Source organism: Meles meles, chromosome 8 (assembly GCF_922984935.1).
Source record: "Meles meles chromosome 8, mMelMel3.1 paternal haplotype, whole genome shotgun sequence".
Lineage (NCBI taxonomy): Eukaryota > Metazoa > Chordata > Mammalia > Carnivora > Mustelidae > Meles > Meles meles.
In genome coordinates this window covers 93722168-93735726 of record NC_060073.1, presented here as the reverse complement: position 1 = coordinate 93735726, position 13559 = coordinate 93722168, and positions in this window count along the sequence as shown.

Genomic DNA, 13559 nt, shown 5'->3' with positions numbered 1-13559 from the left:
TGTGAAGTGGTATCTCACTGTGGTTTTGATGTATTTCTCTGATGCCAAGTGATGTCAAACACTTTTTCATGTGTCTGTTGGCCATTTGGATGTCTTTGCAGAAATGTCTGTTGATGTCTTCTGCCCATTTCTTGAATGGATTATTTGTTCTTTGGGTGTTCAACCCACTTTCTTTAGCTAACCATTGTCATTAGTGTCATTAGTGTCTGGACTCTTCTCAGTTGTTAGTTGACTTTTGCAAATATAAGTATGTGTATAAATATAAGTATGTTTTTACATAGATACCCATTAAAATATCCCTATTTTTCCTTATTTTTAAAAGATTTTATTTATTTAAGATAGAGTGAGAGAGAGAGAGAGCAGTACACAGCATATGAGCAGCGGGGAGGGGCAGAGGGAAAAGAAGCAGCAGACTGCTCACTAAACAGGTGCGATGCGGGGCTCCATCTCAGGACTCTGCAATCATGACCTGAGCCAAAGGCAGATGCTTAACTGGCTCAGCTACCCAGGTGCCCCTTTTTCTTTCCTTATTAAGGCAAAACATTTAATTGCTAAGTCACACTGAATATGGGTGGTAGACCTCACCCAGTTTTTATTTTCATATGATTCAAAGGACATAGACAAAAGCAAGAAACTGGTGAAGCATTCTTCCTTTGAAAAGGTGTAGGACCCTCTGGAGCTCCCCTGTGTCTTTTCACTCTTGTTGTAGGACGCATTCTACTCCATGTTTAACATGCAAGGATTAAACAACAAACAAGGGCTATTGCTGTTTTGACTGAGAACCTTGTAGGATTTTCACATGAAGGGTAACTGGTTTACTTCATTGTGGGTAAAGGAAATGTTTCTGCAATTCAGGAGCAGCTAGATGGATGAAATGCATAGATAAGACATGCGGGAAGGGGGGGCAGAGCTTCTGTACTCTTGGGTGTGCTATTTCCAGCACCTCCACAGTCTTCACCAACCAGAAACTCAATCATGCCTTCTGAGCACTCTCTGATCAATACAATTTCAAGCCCTATGTGCTTGTCAGTGACCTAAGAGCTTTACGAACATGGTTTCATTGAATTCTTTTTTTTTTTTTAAAGATTTTATTTATTTATTTGACAGAGATCACAAGTAGGCAGAGAGGCAGGCAGAGAGAGAGGGGAAGCAGGCTCCCCACTGAGCGGAGAGCCCGATGCGGGACTTGATCCCAGGACCCCGGGATCATGACCTGAGCCGAAGGTAGAATCCTTAACCCACTGAGCCACCCAGGCGCCCCTCATTGAATTCTTAAAACAGTCTTACAAGTAGATACTATAATCTGTTTCAGAAGTGAGGAGAACGAGACTCTGAGAGGTTAATGCATCAGGATGCACAGCTGATAGGAGGTGGACCAGGATTCACCTCCCGTTAGTCAGACTCCTCTGAGCATTTGAACACTACCCATTGCCCTGCTACCCAAAAGTTCACCTTATACCACTTTGCTTCTACAAAAGACCTGCATTAGTAGCTGTTTTTGCTAACTGAAAGAAATCTGAAGAGCATTTTCATTTTTTCAAAATATTGATTCTTTGCTTTATGGCATTTCCGCTTACGAAAGGTTTTGTAGGAACTCCACTTTCAGCTAGCAGGGAAAGCCTGCATTTTGAATGCAAATAAAGTACCTAATACAAAAGTACCTAATAGTCAAAAGCTCAGAGCCTGGAACATACCCAGTACCCAGCAACTGGTAATTATTGTCTAGTCAGAGTTTGGTGCTCACTAGGGGCAGGGATTAATCATTGCATATATGTCTTTCTATGTCTCTGTGTGAGCATGCAGAGCAGGACAGCACCAAATGCTGACCAGGTCCTGACCCCCAGTGACTTCAGAAATAAGAATACCAGTGGATAAGGAGCAGTGTAACTTGAGCTCCACACTGCTCAAGGCATACAACGTGGACATGTTTGGTGACGGTCAACAGCTCGACTTTCCCAGAGGAGCCTGTCCGGCTGGGCTTAGAGTCTCAGGCTCTCCTGGGGGTGAAAGAGCCTGGGAAAAGCTATAATGAGGAACAAGAAGGTCATTGCCAGCTGTAAAGGGTCTAGGATTTGGTTTCCAGAGAAAAGGGAGAAGACATGGGTTAACTGAGTTCAGACCTCAAAATAACGAAGGGGCCTTTTCCTAATTCTAGTAACCAGCCACTAGCTGTGGTGAGTCAAGGAGGTGGTAAAGAAGCAGGGGCTGGGTGCCTGGGTGGTTCAGTTGTTAGGTGTCTGCCTTCAGCCCAAGTCATGATCCTGCGGTCCGGTCCTGGGACTGAGCCCCACGTGGGGCTCCCTGCTCTGCCGGGGGCCTGCTTCTCCCTCTCCTACTCCCCTGCTTGTGTTCCCTCTCTTGCTGTGTCTCTCTCTGTCAAATGAATAAATAAAATATTTTTAAAAAAAAAGAAAAAAAAAAGAAGCAGGGACGAGGCAAGTGTTTAACATCCCTTCTCAGGGGAAATGTCCAAAAATGATTCTGGCTTAATCTTACCCAGTCTTTGTAGAAAACAACTACGGTCACTCAAGGGAATAAACACGTCCCATTTGGACCCCTCCAGCATTGGTGGCAGCCACCCTCAGCCTGTCACAGAGCCATCCTTTCCTGTAGGGCTTCCCTCTTCCCACCAGGTGGACCTACGTCCAGCTTCCAGGCCCACCCAGTCCAGTCTGCCCCTATCCTGTTTGGCCCACTTTTCAGTCAAGGGGGCCACCTCAGGAGTCATCCCTAGCTGTTTGCCAGATTCCTACTATGCCAAACTCCGTGTTTGTCATTGCATATGTGGACAAGTCAAGCCAGAAAACCTGGGTAAGCTTGAACTGTGTACCTGGGCAAGGGAGGAGTGAGCGCTGAATCCCAGACAAGCTGAGGGAAGTCCACCAAGAAAGGATTGATTTGCCTTTGTTAATGGGCCTCCTCCTGTCTTGCAATGCTAACAGCTAGAGGGAGTTAAAAGGATTTCTGAAAGGTTTATTTTGGGGTGGGTTTGAAAGCTCCCCTCTCTTGCTCTGTTTTTCTTTTTAGACAGCTTTGCACAAGGGGCAAGTCTCCTGCCAAAAGGCCTCGTAATGCCCCTCTTTGGGGACTGAATTTATCCGCTCAGCTGTCCCTTGTAAATTTATTCCTGTGTGAGATTTTTCCCAAACCATTCATTCCTCCGCTTAGCTCAGGCAGCTGGAATGCAGGAAAAAAAAATACATTTTTTTCTTTTTCTTTTCTTTCTTCCTTTTTTTTTCTTTCTTCCCCCCTCCCCCCAAGAATGTGCCTTTTGTGTGCCGAGAGGGTCTGGGCTGAAAAGAAAACATGTGAGCCCATGCACCTACACATGCAGGGCTACCAAAGCACCATGGATGTCCGGTAGTTGCCCTGGGTTGGGGGGTGGCATAGGGCTCCTGCAATGCCAGCCGATGAGGGTGTCTGTAATGTGGGCCTCGGGTCCGCAGCCTGGGTCACAGCCAGAGAAACACCTCACTGGTTGTTTCCATGGCAACATCACAGTTTCACTGGAATGGAAAGCCTCAATGGTTTAGAGCCAGGAGCTGCTTTCCAGCTGCACGTGTGCACAAAGCTGGTCCGTGGGGAGGAGGAGGAGGGTGTTGGGAAATTTTACTTTATTTTTCCTTGAGTGATTATGGTCTCTGAGGCAGGTGAGGGCTGTAGGAGGAGTTGGGGTGACATACGTGTTTAAAGAATTTGGGTTGCCTTAGGGACAGTTAGAATTTTCCTGCAAGGCACGATCACTGGGGAGGCCTTATATTTTGGGAAAGCAGGAAAGGGTATGTTGGTATAAGCAGGTATGTGAGCCGCCTGGCCTGTCTGTCCTCTGCACTCCCATGCTGTTTCTCTCTGAGGCTAACCAGCATATAGGGACAGTTGAAAATTTAGCAGCAATGGCAGAAGTTAGAACAGGAGTTGGCCCCATTTTCTGGAAAGGACTCATGTGCCATGGAGCAAAGAGTGAGCTCTAAGTATAAGAGATTAGAGGTCCAGGCATCCTGCTGTGTGACATTCCAGCGAAGGTAAGAGCAAGCAGCCGAGTTCCGGGTTCACATCTACGCCCACAGCATTTTGTGAGGGTTTCTGCCAGCAATGGCTGTACGAGAGCACAAAGACTGCTACCCAAAAGGGAATCTTGGTTTTCCTTCGTGGAAGATAATGTTGAGAATCAATGAGCCTGCGACCATCTCTTTTTGCCAATAGGATATATTCACTCTTTATGGTCCCAGTACCACTTATATCCCTAAGGCACCAGGATAATATCTGGGGAATTTGAAGTGTGATACTTATTATTCTCACATTCTCGATGGCCTGCCACCGGTCTGATAGCTTGAGCTAATGTGCATGTTTGTGGTTTTAGGGAAGGATTTCTTCTGCTCTGTGCTTTATGAACCACCCCACCTTCCTTACCTGCAGCTGGGTTGATGGGCCTCAACTGACTGCATACCACGCCCAGGAAGAGGCAAAAGAAGAAATGGAAGATGGAGCCTCTATCTTTAGGGAGTTTGCCATCTGATGTAGAGTATGGTTAGGAACTATGGGAGGCCCAAGTGAACTGGAGAACAACTCCGAGAGGGGCCAGTGGGGCCCATTAAAGGCTTCTCAAGCCTCCGCCTGCATAAAAATCAGCTGATTATGTTGTGAAGTGGTCCATTCAATAAATGCTGCTCTGGGTGGGGCTGAGGTTGACCTTTCTGACAAGCTTCTAGGGAATGCCAAAGCTGCTGATCCACTGATTACCCTTTGAGTAGCAAGGGGCTAGAACACTCATCCCGTGGGGCCTGGAAGGGATTCTTGCACTATGGAGAATGAAAGTATAACTTTCATTCAGTATAACTTTCCTGCCATTGTGTGCTGGCAGGGGTTATGGCTTCTCTTCTGTAAGCCTGTCTTTCCTGTTCTTATCCTCCCACAAACACTAAGTGATTCAAATACCAGTTGTCAATTTCAGAATGCCATGCCTTGGGATGAGTGAGTTTAGGGGCAGCTATAGTTTGCTTCTGGAATTGCAATATTGCTTCATGGCTGAGAGTTTAGCACTTGATGTCAGACAGTCCTGGATTTGAATCCTGGCTCTCTAGTGCATGTAGCTATGCAACCGTGGAGAAGTTATTGTTCTCTATAAACTTAACTTTCTCAACTGTGAAGACTAAATGTAATCATGTGTGTGAAGCACCCAATTTTTATTAGCTATTACCATTATTGGCTATGAAATAAATGATACCTAGCAGAAGTTATTAGCTGGAGGCCCACAGCCTGAACCTGTCCTTCCCATAGATCCAGATGGGTTTTGTTTGGCCCATGCAGTATTTTAAATAACATTGACTTAGTTGCCAACATCTTAAAATTGGGAAATTTCACATAAAAATCGGAATTTAGGGCTTATGTTGAAAAACCATTAGCTCTGACAAACCTGGCACCAGTTTTTTGCATGGTAACAGGCAGCTAGCTAGCTGCAACGCTGAGTAGAAGCTCGTGACTTTCCAGGGGGTCTACACCTCCAGTGCACCATCAGCCCCAGGTCTCTCCTTTGTGTTCTCTCTTCCCAGTGAGCATAGGCCTTTGGGTCCTCACACCTGTTGGGTCCTTTCTGACTTTAGAATTCTAGAGATTTTGGCCCACTGATGGATAGTAAAGGCTTCTGGAACTCAGCAAGTAAAGGACGGCCTTGCCAATGAGGAATGCTTCTCCTGCTTACATGAGAGACGTCTGCTAGCCTCTTCTTTGTGATCCAATAGAGCAGTTGCCTTTATTGCTCTCAGCAATACGTCTGGGGGCCAGAACCTTCTGGCTTTGGTGTCTCCCTTGCCTGCCACTGACCACTGGTCATCTCAGTATCATGTCTTCCTTGCTCTCTCTTCAAAGCCTAAAATGCTCATGACCTTGTGCTTACAGTCTGGGCATAAGGGTAATGGGCATCAGTACTTTTCAGTTGGACCCGCCCCCCCCTTTTTTTGAGTCTCCAGACCTACCTGGATCTAGCACCAAAGAACGTTACTTCTTGAGTCAATTCAATACCCAATACTAGACTATGCTGCTGGCTGCTATCCAGAAGTACCTTGGTGCTTATGTGGGAAGGGCCATGATGGGAAGGAGTCTTCTTGCTCTCTCTCTCATTTTCCAGCTTTTTATTTTTTGTGGGATGGAGGTGGAACCACAATGGGAGAGAGCAAATGCAGGCACAGAATGAAGACAAAAGCCCTGAGTCTTTGATTCTTTTCTTCACAGGATCTTCACAGGCTTTCTTCAAAGGCACAGAAGTTCTGTGAAAGCTGCCTTCTCCTATCTGCTTCAGACAGATCCCTTAGGGTAGGGTGTTGTGTATGGGTATGGGGAGAGTTCTGGGAGGGATATGGGTTTAGGTCTGAGAGGGACCCCTTGGTTGTTGTTTTTGGGTGGGTGAATCCATTTCTTTGACCCCTAGTGAATAATCCTGTGTGAATCCTGGCCACATCCCCTCTCCCCAGGCCCCTACCTCCGGGTAGGGGTTTCAATATTTCTGTTGGTTGTTGGTTATCTGCATGGTAAGAAAGAGTAGGATGGCTGCCATTGGAAAATGTGACTCCAATGACTCTCTGTATTTGTCAGATTCTCCAACTCTGGGGACAAATGCTCCATGAATTTTAGTTTTATAGGTTTATATGTGATGGTAGATGAGAGACTTTGTAAAAGAGCTTGATGTTCCCTGCCATCACATCTAGAAAGCAGGAGTAGAGCAACAAGAGTATTTTCAGAAGATCCGAAGAAAATATCATCCATGCAGAATCAAGCTTGCTATTCAAGTTCCTTCAATCAGCTTAACAGGGGAGCAAGAGATGACTGATAAATTAAATAAATAAATAAATAAATAACACACGTTTTTTCCTAGAATTTCGATAGCCTTAAGATAATGCACTTGTATTCACTGATCTACAAAGAACTTGCTCCCATCAGAGTTGGGGTTTACTTACTCTATATGTCTGGACATGAGTGGCCTTGTTCTCTTGATGTGTCCAACTGTTTGGCCTTGTGCATATAGGACTTTCTGATGACTGAAGGGATTGTTGAGCCTGCTGGCCTGGAGCTGACCTGTGAAGAGGCTGCTGGGACCCTCTGCATCTCACACAACCACAGGAAGCTAGAAAGGGGAGGGCCCCGAACCTGTCTCTGGCCTTGTCCCTGCAGAGCGCACGTTTCTTCACACCAGGTTGTGGGTAGTTTTCCACCACAAATGTTTACCAGAATCAACTGGAATCTCTGAAAGTGCAGATCCACTGAGTCAGAGTGCTGGAAGTCAGCCGAAGACTACACTTTTAACAAGCACCCCCAGGTGACTCTGAGCTTAAGAACACCAGTCTCACATGTGGACTTTAAAAACTCATGTGGAGAATGTTTCTCATTCCTCAATTTAAAACATTCTTCAATAGTATCTCTGCTTAGAGTGGAGAAGTTCCAGGAACCAAAATGCCAAGCCCTGGAGGGGACAGGATATGGGCTTCATAATTGTCTCATGCTGTTTCGTACTACATTGGGGTCAGGTGAGTGAGGGCCTCATTACCTGGGACACCTGCTGTGAAGGAGCTTCTATAACCAACTCTGGATGTCCTTCTAGTTAAGTCTGAATTGTTTTCTTTAAAGACTTGACCCGAACACCCCTTGGTTCCAGGTGGAACACATTTTCACTTAAACCCATCAAATGTTGGCTCTGAAGGGAATTTAAAGATCTATTCCAGAGCCCCCATTTTTATAAATGAGGAATTATGGTTAGAAACAGACCAAAAAAATATGCTTGGATGATAAACTCCCGAATATACACTTAAGGAGCTTCATGGTGAGAGGCACTTAGGAAGAGAGCAATGAGTTTGGAAGAAAATCATTCTCAAATTCAGTCATAACTGAGCAGAGATGACCTCCAGTTTCCCAAGAATCCTTTCTAGAAGGCATACATGCCAGGCAAGGACTGTAAAGTTCCTGTCCAACCAAGCCTTCCCTGTCAGCTCAGAGAGAACAGCTTGCCTGGCTCCACCCTGCTTGAGCTGGTCCTTTCACCCAGAAAGGCACCAACCTCTGTAAATACCGAGTACCAGTTATGTGCCAAGCTCTACTCTAAGCCCTGGTATATATGGTTAGCAGGAGCAATGGGAGCTCCTTTCACAGAGCTTATTATCTAATTCTAAACTTATTAAATTCTGTTTCCATGTTTTTAACTGTCCAGTGTTGACTTGAGTAAAAATTTTGATGTTTAGATTTTTGATTAAAAAAGTCATCTTCATTTTCTCATTCCACAAACATTCATAGGAAACCGCATGATGTCAGGCATTCCCATACCCCAAGGGCCAAGAGTTAGGTGCTGGGTATTCAACAATAAACAACACAGACACAGCCCCTTTTCCATGGATCTTGCAACTGAAGATAGAGTGACAGTAAATTGATAAATAAAGAACAGAGAAATTACTATGATGAGTACTTGGGAGATATGATAGAGAGACCTGGGGTGGGTAACTTACCAAGACTGGGGATAAAGAAAGCTTACTCTAAGGGTTATATTTGAACCAAGGTTTGAATGATAAAAGGAGCCTGTCAGAGAAGAACTGGGGTAGTGCAAAGGCCCTGAGGCAAAAGCGAATTTGGTGTTATTCCAGGAAGAGAGAGGTGAACATGAGGCAGCAGTAGGTAAGCACCAAACCGTCAGGGCCTTGCAAATGATAGACAGGGTTTTAAGCTATGGAGAGACTTGGTAAAACTCAACGTTTTTAAAAGATGTTCTGCCTGTGTTGAGAAGAACAGACGTGGTGAGATGAGAAGGAGAGTAGGGACACAATTGAGGAGAAGGCTTGGGCCCCAGGTAGGGGTGCAGATGGTCTTGGTTATAGTCAGGATGTATTCCAGAGGAACAGCTGAAAGGATCTGAGGTTTGAGGGCTTTTTACATGAAAACCTTTTGAGAAGGTATGAAATACGTAAGGGAAGACTATTATTTTCTGGAGTAACTTCACCCTATGCTTCAGAAAGGCAGGTATGGTGTCTATTGTATGCACCACTGTGTACAGTACAGGCTTACAGAGAGTTGCATCGTAAACAGTTGCTGAATGTAATGGCCACAGTCACCAAACTGTGGAAAGAACCAAGATGTTCTTCAATGGATGAATGGATAAGGAGGATGTGATCCATATAATGGAGTATTATGCCTCCATCAGAAAGGATGAATACTCAACTTTTGTATCAACATGGACAGGACTGGAAGAGATTATGCTAAGTGTAATAAGTCAACCAGAGAGAGTCAATTATCATATGGTTTCGCTTACTTGTGGAGCATAAGGAATAACATGGAGGACATGGAGAGATGGAGAGAAGTGAGTTGGGGGAAATTGGAGTGGGAGATGAACCATGACAGACTGTGGACTCTGAAAACAAACTGAGGGTTTTGGACAGGAGAGGGGTGGGGGTTGGGTGAGCCTGGTGGTGGGTATTATGGAGGGCACATATTGCATGGAGCACTGGGTGTAGTGCATAAACAATGAATTGTGGAACACCGAAAAGAAATTAAAAAAATAAAAAATATGTATTTTTATAAAAAAGCAGTTGCTGAATGTAAAAATGAAAGGAGTGATGATGTTCAATGTGGTTTCCCTTTTTAAGTTTAATTTTTTAAAAAATGAGATTAAATTAACACAATAATTAGCATGAAATGAAGTACATAATTTATATATCCTGTTGAATGAATTTCTCTTGGTTTTCTATGGCCATTTTTCCTAATTCTGCCTTTATGTTTCAAGCTGTTTCTCCTTTATGCCCTTGACTTCAACTAAAACATGGCCTCTCAAGTCTTGGCAGATGGCAATCCCAGTAAGTGGATGAACTTGGCCTGGAGCCATTGGAGCTCCTCTGCCACTTATTGTTAAGAGAGCATCACGGATCGATAGCCGATGTTGCAGTATCTCCCAGTTCCTGCTGTGCATGTCTCCCATGAGTGAAGAGATGAAGTCCTAGGGAGCTGCTGAATTAGCTGCTAATGCAGCTTGGACTGAAGACAAGGAGGAGGAGGAGGAGGAAAGGGTTAAATTGGTCTCAACCTGTCTGGATAGAGCAGAGATGTGGGCCAAGTGAAGGGACAAGAGAGGGTAGGTTGAAGGGTAGGTTGGAGCACACTGGAGAAAAATCACTCAAAATCTGGTGATGGGCAAAAAATATCTGTCCTGGGGAAGGAGGAGAAGGACCATAAAGGTTATGATTATGAGACATAACCGGTTTAGATTTTAACATAGTGATCATAGGCTAACTTCTCTATCTTAAATTGTCTATAAAATTTAAAAATTTCATTTGTAGCAGTTCTAATGTCTGTTTTCATCATTAATTAATGCAGTAGATAAACTCTATGATATGTATTTTTTCTTTTTTTAAAAAAAATTTTATTTATTTTTAATTTTTTTATGATATATATTCATTTTTTTTTCAGTATTTAAATTTATTTATTTTTTCAGCGTAACAGTATTCATTGTTTTTGCACAACACCCAGTGCTCCATGCAATATGTGCCCTCCCTATTACCCACCACCTGTTCCCCCAACCTCCCACACCCGACCCTTCAAAACCCTCAGGTTGTTTTTCAGAGTCCATAGTCTCTTATGGTTTAACTCCCCTTCCAATTTTTTTTTTTATTAACATATAATGTATTTTTATCCCCAGCGGTACAGGTCTGTGAATCGCCAGGTTTACACACTTCACAGCACTCACCATAGCACATAACCTCCCCAATGTCCATAACCCCCTCCCACTCTCCCAACCCCACCTCCCCCAGCAACCCCCAGTTTGTTTTGTGAGATTAAGAGTCATTTATGGTTTGTCTCCCTCCCAATCCCATCTTGTTTCATTCATTTCATTCTTCTCCTATCCCCCTAACCCCCCATGTTGCATCTCCACGTCCTCATATGAGGGAGATCATATGATAGTTGTCTTTCTCCGATTGACTTATTTCACTAAGCATGATACCCTCTAGTTCCATCCACGTCGTCGCAAATGGCAAGATTTCATTTCTTTTGATGGCTGCATAGTATTCCATTGTGTATATATACCACTTCTTCTTTATCCATTCATCTGTTGATGGACATCTAGGTTCTTTCCATAGTTTGACTATTGTGGATATTGCTGCTATAAACATTCGGGTACACGTGCCCCTTCGGATCACTGCATTTGTATCCTTAGGGTAAATACCCAGTAGTGCGATTGCTGGGTCATAGGGTAGTTCTATTTTCAACATTTTGAGGAACCTCCATGCTGTTTTCCAGAGTGGTTGCACCAGCTTGCATTCCTACCAACAGTGTAGGAGGGTTCCCCTTTCTCCGCATCCTCGCCAGTATCTGTCATTTCCTGACTTGTTCATTTTAGCCATTCTGACTGGTGTGAGGTGATATCTCATTGTGGTTTTGATTTGTATTTCCCTGATGCCGAGTGACGTGGAGCACTTTTCATGTGTCTGTTGGCCATCTGGATGTCTTCTTTGCAGAAATGTCTGTTCATGTCCTCTGCCCATTTCTTGATTGGATTGTTTGTTCTTTGGGTGTTGAGTTTGCTAAGTTCCTTATAGATTTTGGATACTAGCCCTTTGTCTGATATGTCGTTTGCAAATATCTTCTCCCATTCTGTCAGTTGTCTTTTGGTTTTGTTAACTGTTTCCTTTGCTGTGCAAAAGCTTTTGATCTTGATGAAATCCCAATAGTTCATTTTTGCCCTTGCTTCCCTTGCCTTTGCCGTTGTTCCTAGGAAGATGTTGCTACGGCTGACGTCGAAGAGGTTGCTGCCTGCGTTCTCCTCAAGGATTTTGATGGATTCCTTTCTCCCATTGAGGTCCTTCATCCATTTTGAGTCTATTTTCATGTGTGGTGTAAGGAAGTGGTCCAATTTCATTTTTCTGCATGTGGCTGTCCAATTTTCCCAGCACCATTTATTGAAGAGGCTGTCTTTTTTCCATTGGACATTCTTTCCTGCTTTGTCGAAGATTAGTTCACCATAGAGTTGAGGGTCGATTTCTGGGCTCTCTATTCTATTCCACTGATCTATGTGTCTGTTTTTGTGCCAGTACCATGCTGTCTTGATGATGACAGCTTTGTCATAGAGCTTGAAGTCCGGAATTGTGATGCCACCAACTTTGGCTTTCTTTTTCAATATTCCTTTGGCTATTCGAGGTCTTTTCTGGTTCCATATAAATTTGAGGATTATTTGTTCCATTTCTTTGAAAAAAAAATGGATGGTATTTTGCTGGGATTGCATTAAATGTGTAGATTCCTTTAGGTAGCATAGACATTTTCACAATATTTATTCTTCCAATCCAGGAGCATGGAACATTTTTCCATTTCTTTGTGTCTTCCTCAATTTCTTTCATGAGTACTTTATAGTTTTCTGCGTATAGATTCTTAGCCTCTTTGGTTAAGTTTATTCCTAGGTATCTTATAGTTTTGGGTGCAATTGTAAACGGGATTGACTCTGTAATTTATCTTTCTTCCATCTTGTTGTTGGTGTACAGCAATGTAACTGATTTTTGTGCATTGATTTTATATCCTGACACTTTACTGAATTCCTGGACAAGTTCTAGCAGTTTTGGAGTGGAGTCTTTTGGGTTTTCCACATATAGTATTATATCATCTGTGAAGAGTGATAGTTTGACTTCTTCTTTGCTGATTTGGATGCCTTTAATTTCTTTTTGTTGTCTGATTGCTGAGGCTAGGACTTCTAGTACTATGTTGAATAGCAGTGGTGATAATGGACATCCCTGCCGTGTTCCTGACCTTAACGGAAAAGCTTTCAGTTTTTCTCCATTGAGAATGATATTCTCTGTGGGTTTTTCATAGATGGCTTTGATAATATTGAGGTATGTGCCGTCTATCCCTACACTTTGAAGAGTTTTGATCAGGAAGGGATGCTGTACTTTGTCAAATGCTTTTTCAGCATCTACGGAGAGTATCATATGGTTCTTGTTCTTTCTTTTATTAATGTGTTGTATCACATTGATTGATTTGCGGATGTTGAACCAACCCTGCAGCCCTGGAATAAATCCCAATTGATCGTGGTGAATAATCCTTTTAATGTACTGTTGAATCCTATTGGCCAGTATTTTGGCGAGAATTTTTGCGTCTGTGTTCATCAAGGATATTGGTCTGTAGTTCTCTTTTTTGGTAGGATCCTTGTCTGGTTTTGGGATCAAGGTGATGCTGGCCTCATAAAATGAGTTTGGAAGTTTTCCTTCCATTTCTATTTTTTGGAATAGTTTCAGGAGAATAGGAATTAGTTCTTCTTTAAATGTTTGGCAGAATTCCCCTGGGAAGCCGACTGGCCCTGGGCTTTTGTTTGTTTGGAGATTTTTGATGACTGTTTCAATCTCCTTACTGGTTATGGGCCTGTTCATGTTTTCTATTTCTTCCGGGTTCAGTTGTGGTAGTTTATATGTCTCTAGGAATGCATCCATTTCTTCCAGATTATCAAATTTGTTGGCGTAGAGTTGCTCATAGTATGTTCTTATAATTGTCTGTATTTCTTTGGTGTTCGTTGTGATCGCTCCTCTTTCATTCATGATTTTATTGATTTGGGT